The following is a 26,155-nucleotide window of genomic DNA, read 5'->3' on the forward strand; positions in this document are numbered from 1 at the left end:
CTGCTCCTCGACTCCACCCCAAGAGCTTCACTAAGGTGCTTGCATTGATTTATTGATTGACTATCTGCCTGTCTCCTACCTCTATTACGCTGCTCTTTCAGCTAACAGTGTTCCCCTTGGAGCCCTGGCACTTCTTCAACTATCTGAGATGAGGAAGCTCCCCCAACTATCTCATACTAGACAAGAAGGCAGGGGCTGTATCTGTTTTGTTTCTCACTCTATACCCATCACCTGGTGGCTCAGATGGGAAAGAGTCTGCCTGCAATGCAGGAAACCCTAGTTCGATAGCTGGGTTGTGAAGATCCGCTGGAGAAGGGAATGGCAACCCCCTTCAGTATTCTTGCCTGGAAAATCCCATGGACACAGGAGCCTGGCGGCTACAGTCCTTGGGGTTGCAAAGAGTCAGACATGACTGAGCAACTAACACACACAAACTCATCACCTAGCACTATCCCTGACATATGGTTGGCCTTTAATGAAATGATTGTTGAACAGCTGAATACTAAAGCTCCATTCATCTCTTAAAAGTTAATCCTCCACTTAGAGATAGGAATCATGGCATGTTAGATCAAAGGGGAACCCAGAGGAAATAAAATTTACTCTAAATCCTTCATTCTACAGAAACGGAGACCCAGAAAAAGGAGATACAAAGTCTAGGGAAGATCTACAGGATAGCTCAGGCCTCCTGACTTTTGTCTCAGCGCCCTCTCCGTATTAGGACCCTACCCCCAAACCATAAACATGCTGTGCTGTGCTTAGTTGCTCAGTCATGTCCAACTCTTTGCAACCCTATGGACTACAGTCTGCCAGGTTCCTCTGTCCATGGGGATTCTCCAGGCTAGAATACTGGAGTGGGCTGCTATGCCCGCCTCCAGGAACATATTCTTTTCTAATTCTCACAGCAGGCACCTGGAGCTGGGAGCGGGGAAGGGAGGGCATTGCCATTGCCAAATGGCAGAAAAGAAAAGTGGGGCTCAGAGAGGTGAGTGGAGTGTACCCAATGTCACACAGCTGGAATCCCGGGCTTTTCCTGTCACAGCCTGTGTTCAGAGCTCCTTCTACCCCATTCTCTCTCCCCACGGCTCTCTGCTTTTATGAGCCTTGAAAGAGATTTGAAAAGACAGGCTCTAGGATTTCAAGGACTTTTGTCTTTATTATTCATCTTGCTTCTGGAAGATCTGGTTAATCTGTGTGCCCAGTGCAAAATATGAAGACCATTAAGGTATTAATCAATATCGTTCAGGTATTCAAAATTGTCATCTACTCTAAAAGGGGGCTGGTGGCCCAAATGCTTATCTTAAATGTTCAAATATGACACTGAGGATATCTACTTTCTATGAGGGGCACTGCTGAGTGCGGCCAGGGGGCTTTGGAAGACTACTAATGCCCATCACAAATCTCAAAGGTCCCTTTAGGACCCTGGCCACACCAGCTCTCTCTGACCACAGGATCATCCAGGCCTCAGGTCCTGGTCATGGCTAACGCTGCCTCAGCAACCACATAACTATGGTGATGGTAGGGGACAGTCTTAAAAGGAGGCCAGTGCCTTAGGGGAAAAAAAGACAAAGAGAGAATAGGGTCAAATGAGCAAGGGTGGCCATTGTTGTACCTCCAGACATCACACTTAAGTGACCTGGGGTGAAGATTTATATCTCTAGGACAAAATAGCCCATTTACTCAAGAATGAAAAGATAAAGCACTTCTTTCTCTAAAAGAGCAGGGGCAGAGTCAGCATGCCAGCATCCTGGTTCATGAATTAGAGATCATTTATAACTTTATTGAAGAATAAAATGTGCCACTGATAACCTTAAAATGTCACTGTAACTGTTGTTTGGACAGCACTGGACAGGAGCCCCTGCTTTGCTCCACACCAACTGAGTGATCTTGGGGAGATGGCCCCAACTTCCTGAGTCTGTCTCCTGGGCCACACAGGGCACCAATGGAGGCCCCTGGCAGGGTTTGTGGGAGTCCAATGATATCACAGATGTAAAGTGCCCAGTACCATGCCTAGCCCATAAATGTTAAGTGTTAGTTGCTCAGTCATGTCCACCTCTTTGCAACCCCATTGACTGTGGCCCTCGAAGCTCCTCTGTCCATGGAATTCTCCAGGCAAGAATACTGGAGTGGGTAGCCATTTCCTTCTCCAGGGGATCTTCCCAACCTAGGTCTCCTGCATTGCAGGAAGATTCTTTACCGTCTGAGCCTCCAGGGATGCCCACCTGGCCCATAATGAGTGCCAAACAAATAATAGCTCCTTTAAAAAAAAAAAAAGAATGGGAAATGAATTGTGCTCTGGAAATAGAATAGTCATGGAACAACTCAGCTTCCCACCCACCCCAACTGCACCCCCCGACCGCAGCAAAGTAAAGTTCCGCTGGGGCCCCCAGAGCCACTTCCCACTGGCTTGTTCAAGGACTAGCCTCACCATGTGTCTGGCCTCCCACACGGTGGGCTTGTGTGCTCCCTTTCCTGTTTTCCTTGAGGCAGGTTTTGCCAGCAAAAAATGCAGTTAGCACTCAAAATGCAATCATTACAACTCACCTAGCAGGCACGTCAACATGCCTGTTGACATGTGCTCACAAATACTAAAAATGCATGCAATGCGATGCAGCCAGATAAAATGCGTGGCACCCTTCCACATACATTCAGTGAAATAGTAGAGCAGAATGGAAAGAGCAGACGCTTTGGAGCTGGGTGAATGTGGGTTCCGACTTGTTTCTGTCTTTTAATAGTGGTATGATCTTGAGCACGTCTCTAGGCGTCTCAGTCCCCCTCATCTGAAACACTATATTCACAATTCTTAGCTTTTGGTCTTGTTTTGAGGATGGTATAAGACAATGTATGTAAAAGAATGGTCTGATACACAACAGATGCTTAAAGGTATTTATTGCAGAAATGCCAAGAATCTGAAAAGGGAGGAGAGAGGGAGAGTCCAGTGCTGGACTCACCTTCTTTATGGTGTTTTACCTTTTTTCTGTTTCTCAGCTCCTTAGGAGCTTTTTGCCTCTTGACAGTAAGATCTTGACCTTAATTGATTTTACTGTTATGGACCTGTTTCCATTTTACCTCATCAAATAAGCCAGGAGACGATCTGAGTGTGAATGCTGTTTCCCTTCCACATCTCCCCACCTCCCACCCACGATCCCAAATGCCCGGCAGAGCTAGAGACAGCAGGTCCTCAGTGAAGGCTGAGAAACGAGCATTGGATTTATCTTTATCCTCAAACTTCTTGCCATGGTCCTAATCCCCTCCTTCTTCCCTCTGCCTCTTTGAGCCTAGTTGGGTGAGAGGGACTATAGTCAGCAAGAAGGGTGAAGATAAAGAAGGGCACAGGATTTACAGTCCAGATCTGGAATACATATTTTGGAATGGGAAACAAACAAACAAACAAAAAAAGTGCTCCAAAAAGAGTAACTCTCCCCCTATTCCCCTCCTCATTTATCTGAAACATTGTCAGGAGGAGAAGGAAGACAATAAAAAGAAGAAATCCAGCTCTGAGACATATTCAAATTTGAGAATCATATTTTGCATAACATAGAGAACTTTCCTCAACTTTGTGCTGTTTCACCTTCACACCATCTTGGTGAGGCAGACGCTGTTAGCCCATTCCACAGATGGTAAAACCAAGGATAAGAGAAGTATAGCCACTTGCCTGAGGTCACACAACAGGGGAATACCAGATATGGTGCTCAAAATGGAGTCTTCCTCATCCAGATCCCTGCTTCTTCCTGTTATGGGGGTCATTTCTCCATAGGACAAGGAAGAGGAATTCTGAGTCATTGACCCATCTTGAATGCTTCTCTATTCTGCCTCTTCTCTGACAATCCAACAACCCAGGTGGTGTACACACAGGGCTATACACTTATTCATCAGGCTACATTCTTACCACTTGTGCACTTTTCTGCATATATGTTATACTTCTTAAACAAAAACACGACATGATAAATATAATTTTTAAATCTACTACAAAGTCACTTTCCATTACAGGCTTTCTCTAATTTTTATTTTTAATAGACAGATATGTCTATCTCTCCACTACTCTCTGGATGGCTTATAGCACCCTGTCCAATCTGACCCCTTGCCTGCCTCTTCAGCTCACACCCCCTACTTTGTGGATTCCTTTTCTTCTACCTAGAACTCCTCCCTCTTTGGGCATGGCTGCTTCCTACTACCTCATCCTTCAGGTCTCCTGTGAGATACTACCCCTCCTGCTCCAAGAAGACTTCTCTGACCACCATGCCTCCAGAGCTCTCCAGATCTCCAGACTTTCTGCTAAGCCCCCACAGCTTCAGGGTCCACCTCCTCCAAGCCCTACCATGCTGAGTTGGAAACACCTGTTACTCTCTACCTGTTACCCATCCCCCACACACCCCTCTCACCACTACCACCACCCTCTCCACCAGTTGGTAGTCACCTTATCATTTCTACTTCCTTGCACCCAGCTCAGCAGGGGTTCAGCAGTGTTACTGGATCAAAGAATGAATGAATCAAACCCCTACCCGTCTTCCAGAAGGGTTTGTTTTACTCTTTACTTGAAACTCTGGTTGCTCAGCTGTGTGTATTCTGTCCCTTTGCTTAATCTGAAATTCTCAAAGAAATTGTATTAGATCAAACTGTGTCCCCCCTGCCCCCAAAAGATATGTCCAACCCCCAGTGTTTGGGAATATGACCCGATTAGAAATAGGGGTTTTGTGGGTAAAACTAAATTAAGGCTTTCATTGTGGATTTAGGGTCAGCCCTAAATCCAGTGACTAGTGACTTAGAAAAGAGAGGGCGACGTGAGACACAGAAATACCTAGAGGGGATGGATGGGAGGCAGGCAGGGATGGAAGCAGAGATTACAGAGATGCTGCCCCAAGCCAAGTGTTATCAGGAGTCACAGGAAGCTGGCAGCAGCAAAGAAGGGATCTTCCCTTAGAACCTTCAGAGGGAGTGCAGCCCTGCTAACACCTTAATTTTTTGACCTCTAGAATTATGCAAGAAGAAATTTTTGTTGTTCAAAGCCACCGAGCTTGTGGCATTTGTTACAGCAGCCCTGGGAAACTAATTGGAGCAGAACCATGCCTTTCACTGCCTGCCTACCTGCCCCAGAATCTTCTACCCTGCCATGCAAACAGAGAAGACTCTTGAGAGTCCCTTGAACTGCAAGGAGATCAAGCCAGTCCATCCTAAAGGAAATCAACCCTAGATATTCATTGGAAGGACTGATGCTGAAACTGAAGCTCCAATACTTTGGCACCTGATGTGAAAAGAGAACTCACTGGAAAAGACCATGATGCTGGGAAAGACTGAGGGCAAGAGGAGAAGGGGGCAACAGAGGATGAGATGGATGGATGGCATCACCAACTCAATGGACATGAGTTTGAGCAAATTCCAGGAGATAGTGAAGGACAGGGAAGCCTGGAATGCTGCAGTCCATGGGATTGCAAAGAGTCGGACAGAACTAATCACAACATGCAAACAGTAGGACCTCTATGAAAGCCTTATGCAGTACCGCTTCCAAAAGGCCTTGTCTCTGTGTTTAGGTGGCTAGTCTATCCCAAAGGTTGACCAAAGCCAAAGTAAGTTTATATCACAGTCATGTAATCAGTGCACATGGGAGGCACTAGCGCTGATGAGGGTTCACCATGGCTACCATTCTTCCTCAGTGTTACCTTTTGCCATCTTTCATTCAGCACAGAGTACTGAGCACCTGTCATCAAGGTCCATTTTACAGAGAAGGGTACTGAAGGTCAGGGAGGGAGGGTAAGTGCTCAAGATCTCACAGTGAATAAGGGGTGGCGTTGGGACTGGAAACCCAGAACCCCAGTACAACTGTGCCCTCCACTAAGCTACTATACAGGAACAGAAATCAGGACAGGAGGGTGAAGGCAGGGAGAGACCAGGTGGCTAAGAGTGATTCTGTGCTAGCAGACTTTGTGTTTTTGTTTTCATAGTCTGGGAACAAGCAGATATTACATCTCTAACTTTCAGTTTGTGGTAGTATGCTAAGTCACTTCAGTCGTGTCCGACTCTGTGCGACTCCGTAGACGGCAGCCCACCAAGCTCCCCCATCCCTGGGACTCTCCAGGTAAGAACACTGGAGTGGGTTGCCATTTCCTTCTCCAATGCATGAAAGTGAAAAGTGAAAGTGAAGTCGCTCAGTCGGGTCCGACTCTTAGCGACCCCATGGACTGCAGCCCACCAGGCTCCTCCATCCATGGGATTTTCCAGGCAAGAGTACTGGACTGGGGTGCCATTGCCTTCTCCGTTGTGGTAGTATACTAAACACAAAACATTAGCAAAAAAAATGAGTGATCTTTATCTATGATCGATACATTATCTATATGAGCAAAATTAATCATATTACAAAGCTGCCATGAGAATTCCAGACAACAGTGCAACTCTGCATGAAGCAGTGTAAAACCAGGTATGTCACTGCCACAGATGAGACAGGTCTGGTCTTGAAGGTGCATATATGAAGAGGGTGGGTCCCTAAAAGGCCACCTAATTTTCCTCTTCACTGCTCATCACCTTGGCTTGGATACAATAAATACTGGTCAGTGAGGCATCAGGGCTGGAATCACCTGGAACATCTATGCAGGCTCTTCCCTATCATTTCATACAGAGGCCACACACATTCATCAATTCAGCAAATATTAATTGAGCACCTACTATGTGTTGGGCTCTGGGGACATAGCAGAAAACAAAGTCTGTTCTTATAGAGCTTACCTTCCATTGTGGGGAGAGAGGCAATCAAAAGTAAAGGAATAAATCTAGAATCTGTCTATGAAAAATGAGGAGATAAATGAAATGGAGGCTTGAGAGTGATTGGGGTGTTATTTTATGTAAGGTCATCACAGAGCACCTTTCTGATAAGGTGACATGTGGGCAGAGGTGTGAGGAAGTGAGAATGAACTCTATAACTGCTTGGAGGGAGAGAGAACAGCACTTATAAAAGACCCAAAGCTGGAACATCCTTGGCAAGTTCCCATAATCGTCAGAAGGCTTTTGAGGCTGGAGCAGAGTTAAAAAGTGCTAGGAAGCCGAATCAGACAGTTTGCCAGAAGACAGTTCACACACAGAGCCTTTTGGACTATGGTGAGGGTCACAGGCTGCTCTCAGTGTGATGAGAAGCTACTGGAAGGAGTGGCACAGAGGAGTAGCAAGGTCTGGGTCAGGTTATGAAAGGATACCCTGTGTGGAGAATACAACCACAGAGTGTTGGATGGAGAGGGGGATGGAGGCCAGGGAGAGCTGCTGCTACAATCCAGGGACCAGGTGACCCTGGATAGAGGGGCTGAGTCATAGTAGATGCAGGCTGACCGAAAAAGAAAAAGAAAAAAGGGAAGAAGGGAAATAAAGGAAAAGGGTGGGAAGGAGAAGATAAAGATGGAGTATGAGAAAAGGAGCTTCCTGCTGGCTCAGACAGTAAAGAATCCTCCTGCAGTGCAGGAGATCTGGGTTTGATCCCTTGGTCAGGAAGATCCCCTTGGAGAAGGAAATGGCAACCCACTCCAGTATTCTTGTTTGGAGAATTCCTTGGACAGAGAAGCCTTGGGCTACAGTCCACAAGGTCTCAAAGAGTCAGATACGACTGAGCGACTGAGCGACAAACACTCACAGGAGAGAAAAGAATGTGTTTTACATATCAAACAAGAACACAGCCATCCTGAATGTCAGCCTCTGGAATGGGAAAAAGGGAAACAGATACTTCCAATGCGCTATCCGAGGTACTAGGTCTCCATAGGTCCCACCTTATCACGTGACAATCATTTGAGGTGGGAATAATGAGCCTTTATTTCATAGTTGAGGAATCTGAGGCCCAGAAAAGTTAAGTAATTCCTCCGGGGCCACACAGTCAGTATGAAAGTGCTAGAATCAAAGCTGAGGAATTGTCTGACTCAAAGCCTGCTCTTTCCAAATCTCATTCTGACTGGGTGCAGAGAAGTGTACAGATGTAGTCCCTGCCCTAAAAAATCTCCCTGACTGGTGCTCTGTAACAACCTAGAGGGGTGGAAGGGGGAGGGACATTTAAGAAGAAGGGGACATATGTATATCTATGGCTGATTCATGTTGATGTATGGCAGAAACCATTATAATATTGTAATTATCCTCTAATTAAAAATTAAATTACAAAAAAATCTCCCTGACTTACAGCAATCCCATGAGGTCAGAACTGTTTTAACCCCTGTTTTTAGAAATGATAAAACTGATGCCCAGAGAGGTTAGGTGACTTGCCTAAATCACAACAAATGGTAAGAGACAGAGCCATAATTCAAACCCTGGTCAAGCTCCAATATCTTAACCACTACTCTGAGTCATCATATAATATAGTTGCTTGGAATATTAGTGAAATATATTTTTAAGCCTCATTTACAGCTGGATGATAGGTAATGAACCAAATCATCCAAGTACACCAGTATCTCAAGACTTCCTGAAGAACACACACCATGCATGCACTTGCAGACTACACTTATTGACACACAATATGGACACACCTATAAACTGCATGCATATACAACATTCCAAAGTCATTTACTTCCTAAATTAGCCTCTGTTATCTGGCTGTCTGGGGAAGCTAAGTTGTTTACCCAATTATGATAAATTGCCAAAGCCACTTTGTCCATTTCCAAGAAGTACTGGATGTAGTCTTCAAATTACTTCTTAAAAAGTCAACTGGAAAAGTCTGCTAACATTTCCTTGAGAAGGTCGGGACGAGATGGGAGTTAGAAGGTTGAAATGTTGGTATCCTCCCCTAGCAATGGAGGCCTCTGTGAAACACCGATTTTCAACGCCTTGCTTCCTCTCTGGAAATACAGACTCTGCCCCGCTGGTATGTAATTCAATTCCAAGCATCAGAAGCAAAAGTCTCCTGTTGAGAGGTGCTATGGTGTAGGGAAATGTGTGGAAGCTAAATTTGTCCTCCGACAGTTCTAAACCCATTCCCAGCTATGTGAACCCAAGCAGGTGACTGGGTTCCCTTAGAAACAAAATAAGGATAATACCTACCTCTAAGCTATCATGAGGATTATAAAAGATCCCTTAAATAAAGTGTCAAGCACACAGTTGAGGCTGATGGAGTGTCAAAGTTCAGTGTCTTGACCTTTTCCCTACAAGGTAGAAAGTCACTAACTTTCAACCAATAGAACCTATAATTACTATTTTTGGCCACCACCGGAAGGATTTTTTTTTCTTTTTTTTAAAGCAGTCAGATGTTTTCACAAAGGCAGGCAGGCCCAGGCATCATTACCAGGTTGCTAGGTGTTGTTAAACCACCTACGTAGCCGCAGAGTGGGCAGCAATTAATGTAATTAGCGTACTGATGAGTGTCCTCAGCAGCAATAAACAGCTCAGGCCTGTAGAACTTGACAGACCTGCTGCTCCCACAAGGCTTCTGACACTATACATCCACCTGGGGAGCCGTGTAGTGTAGTTTTGTGGGAAAAGACCATCTTTGACTCTGTTGGAAACAGATGTAAATCCTGTCTTTGAAAATTCCTAGCTGTGTGACTGAGGGCAAGCCATGTCACATCTCGGAGCCTTAGTTTCCGTATCTATAAAGTGGGATTATTGTAGTTATCCTTATCATCATCACCATCATCATCAACACAGCAGAAAACCCCCAGCCAAGCTGATGTTGAACTTCCAAAAGGGTGCAGAGTTCAAAGAAGAGACAAACACTGTGGGCATCTGGCACTGGAACAGCCCATTTCTTTTTCTTTGGGTAAATGCAGAACATGGAGCAATGATTAGAGTGGCTTTACAGAAACCACTGGAGTTTGGGATAAAAAGGATATCGATACCCAGAAACAAGGGTGAGAGAAAGAGAGAGAGGAAGTACTCTTGGATTTAATTATTTAATATTATGTTATAAATAATTACCACACATGTTATCATCAGCAATACTAGTACTTACATAAAACAAAAGCCACAGCAATCTGGTAGTTGGTAATAAAAGCAGGAAACCAGCTTATAACTTTGAATCTAGCAATTCTGTCCAAATTGACACCCTCACAAAAGAAGTCAAATGATCAAAGGTTACAAAGTGTATGAATGTATATGTTCTTGATAATCATTAAGAATTCACTAATTCACTAATTCATCCAACAGTTGCTGAGTGCCTACTAGTGCCAGGAATACAGACCTTACGTGTGGGGAGATATATACACACAGACAATTAGGATTCACTGAAATGAAGGCTCTGAAAAGGCCTGTAAAGGAGAGGGAATCAAGAGCGGAATAATTGATAGGGAAAGTGCTAAGCAAAGAGAAGGGAACCCCTGAGGCTGACAAGGGGGAGAACCCCATGGATTCTTGGAAACTTGCATATAAGATGGTGTTAAATGAAAGGAAACTAAGAGAAAAGAAAAATAATCACAGAATTCAGAGAATGTCAGAACTAAAAGGACTTCAGAGAACATCCCTTTCAGCAGTTCACAGCCTCTTCCATGGAGTCCTTATGACAGTGAGGCTCACATAGCCTAACAATGTAGGCAGAGAAAACTTAAGTTCTGGGTCACAGTAGTAAAACTGTCCAGCTGCTACTTGTCAATCCAGGAGTTGAGAAAACTTTTCAATATACTAAAGAATATGGCTCCATCTAATAGCATGGAGGTTGGGAGTGAACACTTCAGTTGAAAACCAGTGATCTGGCCCAAGCCTTCATGCTATTGGTGAGAATCTGAGGCCCCAAGCAACCTCTCTACCCTATCACACCAGCACATACTTCTTGCTAAGTTGGTATTCATTGAGTGAGTGTTGGTAAATAATAGGAAATGAGATGACCTAACCAAGGTTACCCAACTTGTATGTGGTTGGTAACATACACTAATTAAAACTTAGGCATTGGGAGTGAATTTAGACCATGGTACATAGAAATGCATGCTCATTATATTTCCTTTCTTTAATCTGCTCAAGTGTAACCTAAGAAATAAAATAATTGGGTAATTTCCCTGGAGGTCCAGTGGTTAATTCTCCATGCTTCCACTGCAGGGGGCAGAGGTTCAATCCCTGGTCAGGGAATTAGGACTGCCATGCCACTGGCCAAAAAAAAACAATAAACAACGGCCTGGTCAGCTTGACAGTATAGAAGGGGTCACAGTAGCCTGAAAAGATATGGAGTTCTAGATTCCTCAGGCTGTGGTTAGTACCAGTACTTGAAAGCCACCACTGAGGGCTCCCAATACAGTAGACAGTAAATATGACCAACTGGAAACAGGATTTTTTAACAAGATTGGCCAAGTGCAGAACCAATAGGCGGAGTTCCTCAACACTTGGTCACCGGTGATGGCTCTTTCCTGCCTTTCCTCTGCCTGGAATGCCCCTCCCACACTACCCTGCTACTTCAGGAGTCAGCACTTATATGCTTTATATCGTAGCTGCTCTTCAGAGAGCCCTTTTAGATAACCCTCTTTAAGAAGTTTCCGACTGTTGATCTTCTTCCAAATCACAAATGTATAGAAATCTTCCAGGTCCTCAGGCTCCATTATCTCCCCACTCCCCTATCAGATAACGTTTGCATAGTCTACTAACTACAGAGTTAGTTAGAACCACACAGTTCCAGGTTATTCTGCTCTTTTCATTCATAATACTTATAGCTTATTGTGATTTTATATGCATGTGTTTATTATCTATAGGCAACAACTCTAATACTAGTAATTACAGTTAATATTTATTGGGCACTTTCTAGGTCAGGTACTATTCTAAGTATTTTATATGTCCATTTATTTAATATTCATAACAACTCTCTGAATTGGGTTCTATTATGGCATCCGGTCCCACCACTTCATGGGAAATAGATGGGGAAACAGTGGAAACAGTGTCAGACTTTATTTTTTGGGGCTCCAAAATCACTACAGATGGTGACTGCAGCCATGAAATTAAAAGACGCTTACTCCTTGGAAGGAAGGTTATGACCAACCTAGATAGCATATTCAAAAGCAGAGACATTACCTTGCCAACAAAGGTTCGTCTAGTCAAGGCTATGGTTTTTCCTGTGGTCATGTATGGATGTGAGAGTTGGACTCTGAAGAAAGATGGGCGCCGAAGAATTGATGCTTTTGAACTGTGTTGTTGGAGAAGACTCTTGAGAGTCCCTTGGACTTCAAGGAGATCCAACCAGTCCATTCTGAAGGAGATCAGCCCTGGGATTTCTTTGGAAGGAATGATGCTAAAGCTGAAACTCCAGTACTTTGGCCACCTCATGGGAAGAGTTGATTCATTGGAAAAGACTCTGATGCTGGGAGGGATTGGGAGCAGGAGGAGAAGGGGACGACAGAGGATGAGATGGCTGGATGGCATCACTGACTCGATGGACGTGAGTCTGAGTGAACTCTGGGAGTTGGTGATGGACAGGGAGGCCTGGCGTGCTGCGATTCATGGGGTCGCAAAGAGTCGGACACAACTGAGTGACTGATCTGATCTGATCTGATGAGCTTTATTTTACAGGTAAGGAAACAGAGATTCAGAGATGAATTTGGCCAAGTTCATACAGTGGGTAAAAGACAGAGCCAGGTAACAGATCCAGGCAACCTGGCTCCAGAAGTTAAGTAACCTTAATCTCCAAGCAACACAGAAGCACCATAAAGGCAGATTCCATGTCTTTCTTGCCCACCATTTCATCCTCAGGACCTTGTAGTGCCTAGTATGGGGTAGGGACCTGATGGATGTTTGTTGGAAGGAAGGAAGGGAGAGAGGAGGAGGGAGGAGGAGGATGTGCTGCTAGCCCCATTGTGGACTTCTCATAGGTAAAGTGGGGCTGGGACCCACGGAGGACTCCCTGCTTCACTTCAGAGCAACAGGGACGGTAGGGATAGCTGAATGAGACACAGTCTTTGTCCTTATGGAGAACGTGCCTCCATCCTCATCTCAAGGTGGCCCAGTGGTTCTGATGCCCTCAGATGAGCCCAGGGACCGTTCGGCAAGTTCTGAGGTTCAACTGTAATGCAACTATTCTGCTCGAGGACCCATGTGTGGGTCCTCAGAGCTCATCAATGAATTAAGCCAGAGCCTTCTCTCAAGGAGCTCACAGGCTAGTGAGGAAGAGCAAGTGTGAAACCAAGGAGAGGAAAAGAAGTTAGACAGTTCAGACTAAGAAAGGAAAGCGGGCACAGAGAGGAAGACTCGTGGCCTGGATGAATTCTACCTCTGGGAGTCTCTGACTGTTCTGCTTATGGAGTCTGGGACCAGGAATTGGGCGTTCAGTTGAGAACTGCACCTCCCCACCATCTGCACATGTGGGTTGCCCTACTACAGTACATGATACTGTGACCCATTTTGCTGGAAGACAAGGTAAGGCTGATCACTAGAGGAAGAAGAGCAGTATAACATGCAAGTTGCTTTTATCCACACTGATTTTTCCCAGGATGTTAATGTTTTGTTCTACCGAGGAGCAGTGACTGAGCAGAAACGACATTAACAGAGTGGAATGTGGTTGCCTCAGAGGCACACAGATCTGGGAGACAGAATGCCCTTTCACCCTCCATCCTCCTGCTAGGCTGTTTGCCTGCATACTCCTTGAGAGAGCTTGTTGCATGGTGCATCCTCATCTTTGAGGATTTGCCCTTGTTGACCCCATAGCTTCAGCAGCCCAGTCTTCCGTATGTCTTCCGTCAAGTTCTCTTTGCCAGCTTTAAGGTTTAAATGCAGGATTAAAATCCTACATTTGCTGTAGTATGTGTGGGTATGTGTATATTTATTGAGTCAAAATTTAATAGATCTCCTTAGCTCTATTACTTTTATTAGGATATTCAGAGTTTTATCTTAGCAGTATGGTTGTGCAGGTTGTCAGTGGTCTACCTTAACCCTATTTGGATTTTTAAACAACTTTTAAATGTACAATTTTTTAAAATGTACAACTCTTCAGAACACAGTGTTTCAGGAATGTACACGTCACATTATAGCAGAAACACCTGTATCTAAACACCCAAAGACTTTCCCACTCATTATGATGTCATTCCTCCCAGAAGTTCTTTGAAGTAGCATAAATGGCAACCACCACACTCATTTTCAGACGAGGAAACTGAAGCTCAGAGATATTAAATGACTTATCCAAAAGGAGATAAAATGGGACTGGAATCCAAGTCTTCAACTCCATTTACTCAGTTTTCATAGCACCCACGCATTTAGTACATTACCTAGTACATGTAGGCAGTTGATCACTAGGTTATTTCATTTCATGGATTAAAATGATGCTCCATCTTATGGATAAGAAACTGATGCTCAGTAATTAAGAAAATTGCCCAAGGTCACACTATCGGGAAGAGAATGAGTTGAGATTTTAACCCATGTCTTCCTGATTGCACAGCCCCTGTTGATAATGAGGTTTAGTCGCTAAGTTATGTCCAACTCTGTGACCCCATGGACTGTGGCCCTCCAAGTTTCTCTGTCCATGGGATTCTCCAGGCAAGAACACTGGAGTAGGTTGTCGTTTCCTTTTCCAGTGGATCTTCCCAACCCAGGGATCAAACTCACGTCTCCTGCATTGCAGGCAGATTCTTTATCACTGAACCACCAGGGAAGTGTTGTCCAGAGACCATACCTTTCTACAATATCAATGGAAAAACACCTACCTTGTGTAGAATAAGAGACAAGTTATCTACTGTAATGATTATGTATTTTTTTTTTTAGGATTTTATTGTTTATTTTAATATAATTGCTTATTTAATTTCTAGTCTTCCACTGTAGACTATAAATTCACTGAGGAGATTCTTAGTGTCTTTCACATGGTAAGCACTTTATATACTTTTTAACTGATTTTTCTGTGCCATTGTATGTATTAATTAATTATCATATAGTCTTCAGAGCACTGTCATTCTAAAGACATAAAATGAAAACGAAAACAACTTTTGCCTTGCCTTCCTGTTATGTATTTATTTTTACAGTTGTCTAAATGTTTATGGCAAGTAAATACTTTTTATCAATTTATACTGGTAATATATCATCTATAAAAATATGTTTAAGTTTTAAAAAAGTGAATCTATTTAAAGAAAACTAGTAAGTATAGTGATTTGAAAGAAGTAAGTAGACAGAGAAAAATAGAAAAAGTGATGGGTAAATGACTGAAACTTGAGAAATACAATTTTTAATCTTAACAAATAGAGTCCTCAGTAAAACATTTGCTTTATGCAATTGATTCCCATAAGCTATATCAGCAGATATTTCTAAATTACCTAGAAAAGAAAGGAAATTAAAATAGGCATGATTCCTGGGAGTGTTTTAGGAAATTTAACATGCTTCTCTTCATTTCAGAGTCTGTGCCAATGGCGTTTCATTGCATGACTCAGAGGTAGTTGGTCAAAGCAGTACTTGGGTTCTCTTAAGACAAAGGAAACAATAAAACAAGGAGGCTTGATATACTTTTTAAAGACAGAGTAGCGTTAGTTTCAGGGTCTAGTGACTATTCCCAAATGCTCCATGTGCTTGATTGTTCATGTTATGCAGAGAAACAAAATGAGAGGCCCTGGGCCCACTCAAGACGTTTAGGTTTCCATCCTATCTTGACCACTCAGGTAAGTGACAGCTGGGGGGTCTCCCTGTCCCCATGGGCTACCTGAAAGAATTTTGATTCCATAACCGTTTCCCAGCAACGTGAGACACATCCAATCAAGAATGACTGTAACTGGCAAAAGCAGCTGTTCATATGAGTTAAGAGGCACCTGCCTACCATAGGCACTAGAGCCTTCCAGGTCCAGGAGTCTGTGATTCTATGATTTAAGTTCTTTGGACTGCAAATGGCCACACAAGTTGCAGTGATGTATACACAGGGCCATTAAACACTCTCCGAATTATGCTCAGAATGTTACACCACGGGCAGCACAAGCCAACTGGTGTAAAGGTCTACCTGCCCTACTAGGCAACGAGTTCTCTGGTTAATTAAACGTCCATCTTAATATCACTGTGCTCATTATAATTGTAGATATGGAGTTTGTATTTTTAAGAAATGTATAAAGTGACTTCGTAATATATTAAACACAACTTAAACTATCCCTGGTAAATATTCTTTTCCTCACTTTATTTTTTAACTAAGAAAGCAATGAATGTTGATGGTAGATTACTATACAGTGAATATTCACTTTCTCTTTCCAAACCTCTATGACTTTCCAGCCTCACCACTACTGGACTCGGCCATGTACTTGCTTCAGCTAATAGAATGTGGGCCCAAATGACATTAGGCCAGTTCCAAGCCCGGCCTTCACAAGCTTCCCATGTGTCCATTTGCCCGCACCTCTATCAAGAGAAGGACAGACCCCTGGCAGATTCTGCTTCTCCAGGATGGGTTCTAAGATGAGGCATATGGAACAGACCTGAACTTGACCCTCAGCACTGCTTCTCCAGGTTGCACCTGAGCACACACGACACGGCACTAATGTCAGCGGTTCCAGGAAAAGTCATCATCACTACTTAGAAACCTGCAGGGGAGGCAGACGCAGTGGGAGGAAAGCAAGCCAGGCAGGACCTTCAAAGGCTATGCTGACTAGCTGACTGCAGACGCGTAAGCAGAAAACAAAATACTTTGCACTCATGTGTTACTGTGGTTTCTTTCACCACGAAAGTTGATTAATCCACATATGGTAATCAGTAAAAATGTACAGAAATCATTTACTTTTAAAAGTAAATAAAATCTCTCTCATCCCACCCCCAAGTAAGATAGCTAACAAAAACCATTCATTCTATTAATAATGTTCTACTCCTTTTTCTGGGTTTTGCAAGGATTAAATGAGCAAATGCATGTAAAAAGCACTTAGCACAGGATAGGCATATGATGTAGGCATTCCTTAAACATTCGCTGCTTTTATTAATATTCTCATGTAAACAAATATGCTCAGATATAGGGTTTTTAATTTATGCACAAATGAGACCAAGTTATACTGTATAACTTGCTTTCTGTAACACTATATTATGGGCTTTTCTCCAGGTCAACTCATTTTTTTAAGGGCAACTACCCATTTTTTACAATGGCTATACAATATTCCACAGTTTGAATAATTTTTTACTTATTTCTATTTTAAAGATACAGAAGCTAAGACTCAGATAGCTAAGAAGGTGTCTGTCAAAACACTGGCTGCTCTTCCTCATCAGCCTGTGACACGCTATGACCACTCAGAGAGGAAGTGACTGTGGGCAAGGCTTTAAGAACTACCCTGGTGGCACCTCTCCCTTCCCTGTGACACAAACCAGCAACATCTCATCCAGGAGCCACTTCTTCACCTAGGGTCTCTAAATAAACAGCTAAGCCCAAAATGAGGATGGATAGGTAACACGCACATCAATTAAACTCACTGTTTCAAGCCTCTGAGATTTGGGGAGGGGGATTGTTTGTTGCCACAATATAATTTAGACAATGTTAATACAGTGTTTCAAGACTTTCATGAGGTACCATTTCACGCCAGTCAGAATGGCTGCAATCCAAAAGTCTACAAGCAATAAATGCTGGAGAGGGTGTGGAGAAAAGGGAACCCTCTTACACTGTTGGTGGGAATGAAAACTAGTACAGCCACTATGGAGAACAATGTGGAGATTCCTTAGAAAACTGGGACTAGAACTGCCTTATGATCCAGCAATCCCACTGCTGGGCATACACACCAAGGAAACCAGAATTGAAAGAGACATGTGTACCCCAATGTTCATCGCAGCACTCTTTATAATAGCCAGGACATGGAAGCAACCTAGATGTCCATCAGCAGATGAGTGGATAAGAAAGCTGTGGTACATATACACAATGGAGTATTACTCAGCCATTAAAAAGAATATATTTGAATCAGTTCTAATGAGGTGGATGAAACTGGAGCCTATTATACAGAGTGAAGTAAGCCAGAAAGAAAAACACCAATACAGTATACTAACGCATATATATGGAATTTAGAAAGATGGTAACAATAACCCTGTATATGAGACAGCAAAAGAGACACTGATGTATAGAACAGTCTTATGGACTCTGTGGGAGAGGGAGAGGGTGGGATGATTTGGGAGAATGGCATTGAAATATGTATAGTATCATATATGAAACGAGTTGCCAGTCCAGGTTCGATGCACGATACTGGATGCTTGGGGCTGGTGCACTGGGACGACCCAGAGGGATGGTATGGGGAGGGAGGAGGGAGGAGGGTTCAGGATGGGGAACACATGTATACCTGTGGCAGATTCATTTTGATATATGGCAAAACCAATACAATATAGTAAAGTTAAATAAAATAAAATTAAAAAAGAAGAAAAAAAAAAGACTTTCAAATGTTTGGATGTTCACTGTCACTGGTTTGACCAAGCAGCAACATGCTAGCCAATCAAGATGTGGGTTGATGGGATAATAAGAAACTATTTCCTCCCTAACTTCATTCTTTAAAATTATCCATAGCCCTCTCCCCTGCTGCCAAATCACTATGCAAAGGACATGAGAGCATCACAGAAATGAGAGGTCTAATGACATAGTCCAGTAGGTGGAGAAGCATTTTTTGCATGTGGCAAGCCTCTTATGTCAGTCAGGATCATGAGACTGTGGATCCAATTTCTCCAAGTTGCAAACAACATACATAAGAACATGCAACATGGCACTAATGTCAGTAGTTCCACGAAAAGCCATCCTCAGTACTTAGATAATAGCCAGGGAGGCAGACGAAATGGAGATGAAGTAGAATGAATGGGACCGGAGGAAAGCCAATTCCAGCACCACTGCGCATCAGTTCTGGACCTCACCTTGCTCAGACAACCACTCTGAGGATCCGATGATGTACAGCAGGTGCAATCACAACTGAGGAGAAAATATACTCTTGAGTTTCAAAATTCCTAATGTAACATATGTTTACTGTATACAGTTTTAAAACAAACAGTTAAACATAAGGGGAAAAATAGAAATTACTCAAATATCACAAATGTTGACATCTTGATGGTAAATCAGCCATATTTTCTTCTAGGTAAATGCATACACTGTCCACACAATTGCACTTATTTCACTTCCTAGCAAGGTAATACTCAAACTCCTTAAAGCTGGGCTTCAACAGTAGGTGAAGAAAGAACTTCCAGATGTACAAGCTGGACTTAGAAAAGTCAGAGGAACCAGAGATCAAATTGCCAGTATCTGCTGGATCATAGAAAAAGCAAGGGAATTCCAGAAAAACATCTATTTCTGTTTCACTGACTATGCTAAAGCCTTTGACTGTGTGGATCACAACTGGTAGAAAATTCTTAGAGAGATGGGAATACCAGATCACCTTACCCTCCTCCTGAGAAACCTGTATGCAGGTTAAGAAGCAACAGTTAGAAATGGACATGGAACAACGGACTGGTTCAAAATTGGAAAAGGAGTATGTCAAGGCTGTATACTGTCACCCTGCTTATTTAACTTATATGAAGAGTACCTCATGCAAGATGCTGAGCTGGATGAAGCACAAGCTGGAATTAAGATTTCTGGGAGAAATATCAATAACCTCAGATATGCAGATGACACCACCCTAATGACAGAAAGCAAAGACAATGAAAGAGCCTCTTAATGAGAGTGAAAGAGGAGAGTGGAAAAAGCTGGCTTAAAACTCAGCATTCAAAAAACGAAGATCATGGCATTGAGTCCCATCACTTCATGGGAAATAGATGGGGAAACAATGGAAACAGTGACAGACTTTATTTTCTTGGGCCCCAAAATCATTGCGGATGGTGATTGCAGCCATGAAATTAAAAGATGCTTGCTCCTTGGAAGAAAAGCTATGACAAATCTAGACAGCACATTAAAAAGCAGGGATATCACTTTGCCAGCAAAAGGCAAAGCTGTGGTTTTTCCAGTAGTCACGTATGGAAGTAGAATTGGACCGTGAAGAAGGCGCAGTGCTGAAGAATTGATGCTTTTGAACTGTGGTGCCAGAGAAGACTCTTGAGAGTCCCTTGGACAGCAAGGAGATCAAATCAGTCAGTCCTAAAGGAAATCAACCCTGAATATTCATTGGAAGGACTGATGCTGAAGCTGAAGCTCCAATCCTTTGGCCACCTGATGTGAACAGCCGATTCATTGGAAAAGACCCTGATGCTGGAAAAGATTGAGGGCAGGAAGAGAAGGGGGGCAAAAGACGATGAGATGGTTGGATGACATCACTGAATCAATGGACATGAGTTTGAGCAAACTCTAGGAGATAGTGAAGGACAAGGAAGCCTGGTGTGCTGCAGTCCATGGAGTCACAACGAGTCCGACAGGATTTAGTGACTGAACAACAAGAAAATGCATACATATAAAGTACCAGGTCTTCCACATGCATTTATCAAGTATGTGCATACATAAATTAAGAGTTCCTCCTCTCATGCTCATCTTCTCCATGCTTCCTTTTCAGCTTACCTTATGGTCCCTCCAAACACACCCCCATCTTCAAGCCTGTATCTAGGCCTTTGTACGTGCATTTGCTCTTCCTAGAATACTCTTCCTGTCTCTACTGTCTCCTCTTCTTCTGGCTAATCCTACTCATCCTCGTGGTCTCAACATATTCACTACCTTGCTGCTGCTGCTGCTAAGTCGCTTCAGCCGTGTCAGACTATGCGACCCCATAGATGGCAGCCCACCAGGTTCCCCCGTCCCTGGGATTCTCCAGGCTAGAATACTGGAGTGGGTTGCCATTTCCTTCTCCATTCACTACCTTAATAGAGGACAATTCTCTGACTGCCACCGCTGCAGATGTCCCTTCTATGTGCATCCTAGAAGATCCTGTCCTTCTTTCTCACAGCACTGTCATGCTCAACTAGTCTTGCCTCTTTATTTCTATTTTCCTTGCTATACCCCAATTTATGGGCAGGTACCGTTGCTTTTGTTCACCAATGTTTCCCAGTGGCTAGCTCATAGTGGACTCTCAAAAACTGTTGAATAATGAATAACATTTAATAATTTGTGCTACCTGTACTTCTTCTGAAATCCCCAAAGCACCTGGAATTGCTCAATAAATACCCACCGAAAGATTAAATATATAAGAGACAAAGCAACATGTCTCATTAAATTTATAAATCATTTGGGAAGAAAACATGAGCAAAAAGAAAGCATCAGTGTGTAATTAACTGCGATGTCTTTTACTTCTGCTTCCTCCACTGATTCTCTTTAAACAAGAAAGGGTGAAATAAAATCCCTAACTTCAGTTCCACGTTTCTTCTCTCTTGGAGGGCATCTTACAGCACAAGTTGGAATAAGAAGACACTAACAGCTTTAACATATATACTCCAAAAATCTCAGAGTTTCAACACTAAAGTTGATTTCTCATTCAGGTAAAGTCCAGTGCAAAAAAAAAACTTAGCCAGTGGGCAATTAATCTTCCATGTGGTCATTCAAGATCCAGGCTCCTTTACCTATGGTCTGCCCTTCTCCTCGAACCTGACATTGAACCAGAAGATGGGGAGAGATGGTTTTATGAGCCAGGTCTGTAAGTGGCACACATCACATTCACCTCTTTTGCACTGGTTTAAGCTCAGCCACGTGGCCACACCTAATTACACAGGAGGCTGGGAAATGTGGCTGGGCTGTATGCTCAGGAGGAAAGGAAAAGGAGTTTTAGAAAAACTTTGTAGTTCTTCTTCCACAAATAGTAAGGGACTATCTAGTCTTTTAAGATTTAACTTTATTTTTTAAATTTATTTGGCTGGGCTATGTCTTAGTTACAGTATGTGGGATCTAGTTTCCTGACCAGGGATTGAATCCGGGTCCCCAGCATTAGGAGTTCAGAGTCTTAGCTGCTGGACCACCAGGGAATTCCCAGGAGTATTCAGTCGTAAGTGATCCCAAGTACAGGTAATTTTGACTTATAGACATTAAAAACACTTGTTTTGATAGAAGAATGTCCATATAACTAATATTTGACATGAGAAAATATCTCAGGTTTTCACATTTTGAAAGGAAAAAAAACAGGGTGGTCAGTTCCAGAACTGAGAAACAAAAGCCACTAATACTGGCGACCACTCCCAAATTCTAAAAGAGAATATTTTAAAAGGTTTTTATAAATTTTGAAAATAAATAAGTGTAACTTGAATACTATAGGTTACTAAAAGATCATTAGGAATTATCATACACTAAACCAGTATTGCCAACATCTGCTGGATCATTGAAAAAGCAAGAGAGTTCCAGAAAAACTTCTATTTCTGCTTTATTGACTATGCCAAAGCCTTTGACTGTGTGGATCACAATAAACTGTGGAAAATTCCTCAACAGATGGGAATACCAGACCACCTGACCTGCCTCTTGAGAAACCAGTATGCAGGTCAGGAAGAAACAGTTAGAACTGGACATGGAACAACAGATTGGTTTCAAATAGGAAAAGGAGTATGTCAAGGCTGTATATTGTCACCCTGCTTATTTAACTTCTATGCAGAGTACATCATGAGAAATGCTGGGCTGGAAGAAGCACAAGCTGGAATCAAGATTGCCAGGAGAAATATCAATAACCTCAGATATGCAAATGACACCACCCTTATGGCAGAAAGTGAAGAGGAACTAAAAAGCCTCTTGATGAGAGTGAAAGAGGAGAGTGAAAAAGTTGGCTTTTAGTTCAACATTCAGAAAACGAAGATCACGGCATCCGGTCCCATCACTTCATGGAAATCGATAGGGAAACAGTGGAAACAGTGGCTGACTTTATTTTGGGGGGCTCCAAAATCACTGCAGATGGTGACTGCAGCCATGAAATTAAAAGACGCTTACTCCTTGGAAGGAAAGTTATGACCAACCTAGAGAGCATATTAAAAAGCAGAGACATTACTTTGTTAACAAATGTCCATCTAGTCAAGGCTATGGTTTTTCCAGTGGTCATGTATGGATGTGAGAGTTGGACTATAAAGAAAGCTGAGCACTGAAGAATTGATACTTTTGAACTGTGGTGTTGGAGAAGACTCTTGAGAGTCCCTTGGACTGCAAGATCTAACCAGTCCATCCTAAAGGAGACCAGTCCTGGGTGTTCATTGGAAGGACTGATGTTGAAGCTGAAACTCCAATAATTTAGCCACCTGATGCGAAGAGCTAGCTCATTTGAAAAGACTCTGATGCTGGGAAAGATTAAGGGCAGGAGGAGAAAGGGACAACAGAGGATGAGATGGTTGGATGGCATCACCGAATCAATGGACATGAGTCTGGATAGGCTCTGAGAGTTGGTGATGGACAGGGAGGTCTGGTGTGCTATGGTTCATGGGGTCGCCAAGAGTCGGACACGACTGAGCGAATGAACTGAACTGAAACCAGTACTGAGTCTGGTACATAGTAAGCAGTAAGTATGTATTGAGTAGATGATTTTTCCATTCTACTTTAAAAGCAACTGTCACATTGATAAACAGCTATAACTTCAGAAAGTTCTTCCTTAATTGCAGCAGTTTTCCTCTGTAACTTCTAGTCATTATTCTCGCTCTGATCTCAAAACCTACAGGAGAAGTTAACTCCCCCATGTGATGGCTGCACAACTATTTGGAGACTTCTCTACATGGTCTCAAGGTCTTTTATTCCTCCCCCTGGGTATATATTCCCAGTTCCTTTAATTCTTCTCCACTGGACATATATTTGAGCTGCTTACCATTTGGCTGACCTTCTCTGAGATCTCACGGATTGATCACAATTTTATGTCCACAATGTTTCCAATGAGGTCCTATCAGCAGTATTCAGTAGGCTTATCAGGCCCCAGCTCTGAGGATCCCTAGAATGATTTAAGCAAAGATGATGCTTTCAAAGGGATTCCTGCACTGGGGAAAGGGCACGACTTGGAACATGGCTTTAAGGGCCCTTGTTACTTTATGATCCCTTAAGTTTGTAGGTATTCTCAAAGACAGAAATATAGATCAATGGAACAAAATAGAAAGCCGAGAGATAAATCCATGCACCTATGGACACCTTATCTTTGACAAAAGAGGCAAAAATTTACAATGGAGAAAAGACAATATCTTTAACAGGTGGTGCTGGGAAAACTGGTCAACCACCTGTAAAAGAATGAAACTAGAACACTTTCTAACACCACATACAAAAATAAACCCAAAATGGATCAAAGATCTAAACATAAGACCAGAAACTATAAAACTCCTAGAGGAAAACATAGGCAAACACTCTCTGACATAAATCACAGCAAGATCCTCTATGACCCACCTGCCAGAGTAATGGAAATAAAAGCAAAAATAAGCAAATGGGACCTAATTAAACTTAAAAGCTTTTGCACAACGAAGGAAACTATAAGCAAGATGAAAAGACAGCCTTCATAATGGGATAAAATAATAGCAAACGAAACTAATGAAGAATTAATCTCCAAAATATACAAGCAGCTCATGCCACTCAATACCAGAAAAATAAACAACCCAATCAAATAATGGGCCAAAGAACTAAACAGACATTTCTTCAAAGAAGACATTCAGATGGCTAACAAACACATGAAAAAGATGCTCAACATCACTCATTGTCAGAGAAATGCAAATCAAAATGACAATGAGGTACCATCTCACACCAGTCAGAATGGCTGCTATCAAAAAGTCTACAAGCAATAAATGCTGGAGAGGGTGGGGAGAAAAGGGAACCCCCTTACACTGTTGGTGGGAATGCAAACTAGTACAGCCACTATGGAGAAGAGTGTGGAGATTCCTTAAAAAACTGGAAATAGAACTGCCTTATGACCCAGCAATCCCACTGCTGGGCATATACACCGAGGACACTAGAACTGAAAGAGACATGTGTACCCCAATGTTCATCGCAGCACTGTTTACAATAGCTAGGGCATGGAAGTAACTTAGATGTCCATTGGCAGATGAATGGATAAGAAAGCTGTGGTACATATACACAATGGAATATTACTCAGCTATTAAAAAGAACACATTTGAATCAGTTCTAATGAGGTGGATGAAACTGGAGCCTATTATACAGAGTGAAGTAAGTCAGAAAGAAAAACACCAATACAGTATATTAATGCATATATATGGAATTTAGAAAGATGGTAATGATGCCCCTATACACAAGACAGCAAAAGAGACACAGATAAAAAGAACAGACTTTTAGACTCTGTGGAAGAAGGCAAGGGTGGGATGATTTGAGAGAATAGCATTGAAACATGTATATTACCTTATGTGAAACAGAAGACCAGTCCAAATTCAATGCATGAAACAAGGCACTCAAAGCTGGTGCACTGGGACAACCCAGAGGGATGGGGTGGGGAGGGAGGTGGGAAGTGGGTTCAGGATGGGGGACACGTACATCTGTGGCTGATTCATGTCAGTGTATGGCAAAAACCACAATATTGTAAAGTAATTAGTCTCCAATTAAAATAAATTAATTAAAAAAAAGTTTGTAGGTGTTCTGAGTGCTGAAAACACATCACAGTCAGGGGGATGGTGTGTACAACAGCGTGCTCATCCCAGCCACTTTTCTCTCTTCTCAGAATGGACTTGTCTACAGGATGCACACAGTCAATGTCCATTTAGAAAAGATCTGCAATGCAGGAGACCTGGTTTCGATCCCTGGTTTCGGAAGATTCCCTGGAGAAAGGAAAGGCTATCCAGTCCAGTATTCTGGCCTGGAGAATTCATGGACTGTATAGTCCATGGGGTTGCAAAACGTCAGACACAACTGAGCCACTTTTAATTTCACCTTTGCTTTGCAACTTCCTGCCTTTGCCAGAGAGCAGTGGGTAAGTTTAATTAAGGGTGAAACATGAGGAAATCCATTACGTCTGCCATGCCCTCCAATCCAGCCCATATCAGCTATCAAGTGGACACTGCAATCCCCATTCATCTGATTCCTGTATCTAACTTTCAGCTGGTTCTGAACTTGGGAGAGAAAGAAAGAGGTGTGATTTATCACACTCCTGAACTTCTATAAAAAACATAGAGACTTATGAAAAAGCATAAGAGAGGGACCTAATTTAGATGGGCATGGGTGTTGGGGTATAGTATGAAAGAAAGCCTCTTTAAGTGTCATTTAAGCTAACCTCTAAAGAAACAGAAATTGACTAAGGAACAGGGAAGAGGTGGAGGGTGCATATAAAGGTTCTTAGACAAGAAACAGTCTGTCTTGTTTGAGGAACTGAAGAAGTCTAGTGTAGGAGTTATTAGGACTGAAACTTTTAGCTCACTGCCTTCCAGGCAAATAGGATTGCATTTCCTGGTCCGCTTGTGACTAGACTTGTTTTAGCCAATGAATTGTAAGAAGTGTCATGTGACATCCCCTGGAAAATGTACCTAATTGCCTGGCTAAAGCCCTTTA

The 26,155-nt window shown here is 42.7% G+C and overlaps 1 long non-coding RNA gene across 1 annotated transcript in view; it reads right to left on the reverse strand.

Moving 5' to 3' along the window:
- LOC138987245 (uncharacterized) overlaps positions 1-26,155 on the reverse strand; it is a 38,711-nt gene that overhangs the window by 6,550 nt on the left and 6,006 nt on the right. Inside the window, exon 2 of the long non-coding RNA XR_011463712.1 lies at positions 23,493-23,612. This is a non-coding gene — a long non-coding RNA (uncharacterized lncRNA). The remainder of the gene's footprint in view (positions 1-23,492; positions 23,613-26,155) is intronic.

This window comes from Bos mutus, chromosome 3, assembly GCF_027580195.1.
Source record: "Bos mutus isolate GX-2022 chromosome 3, NWIPB_WYAK_1.1, whole genome shotgun sequence".
In the NCBI taxonomy this organism is placed as follows: domain Eukaryota; kingdom Metazoa; phylum Chordata; class Mammalia; order Artiodactyla; family Bovidae; genus Bos; species Bos mutus.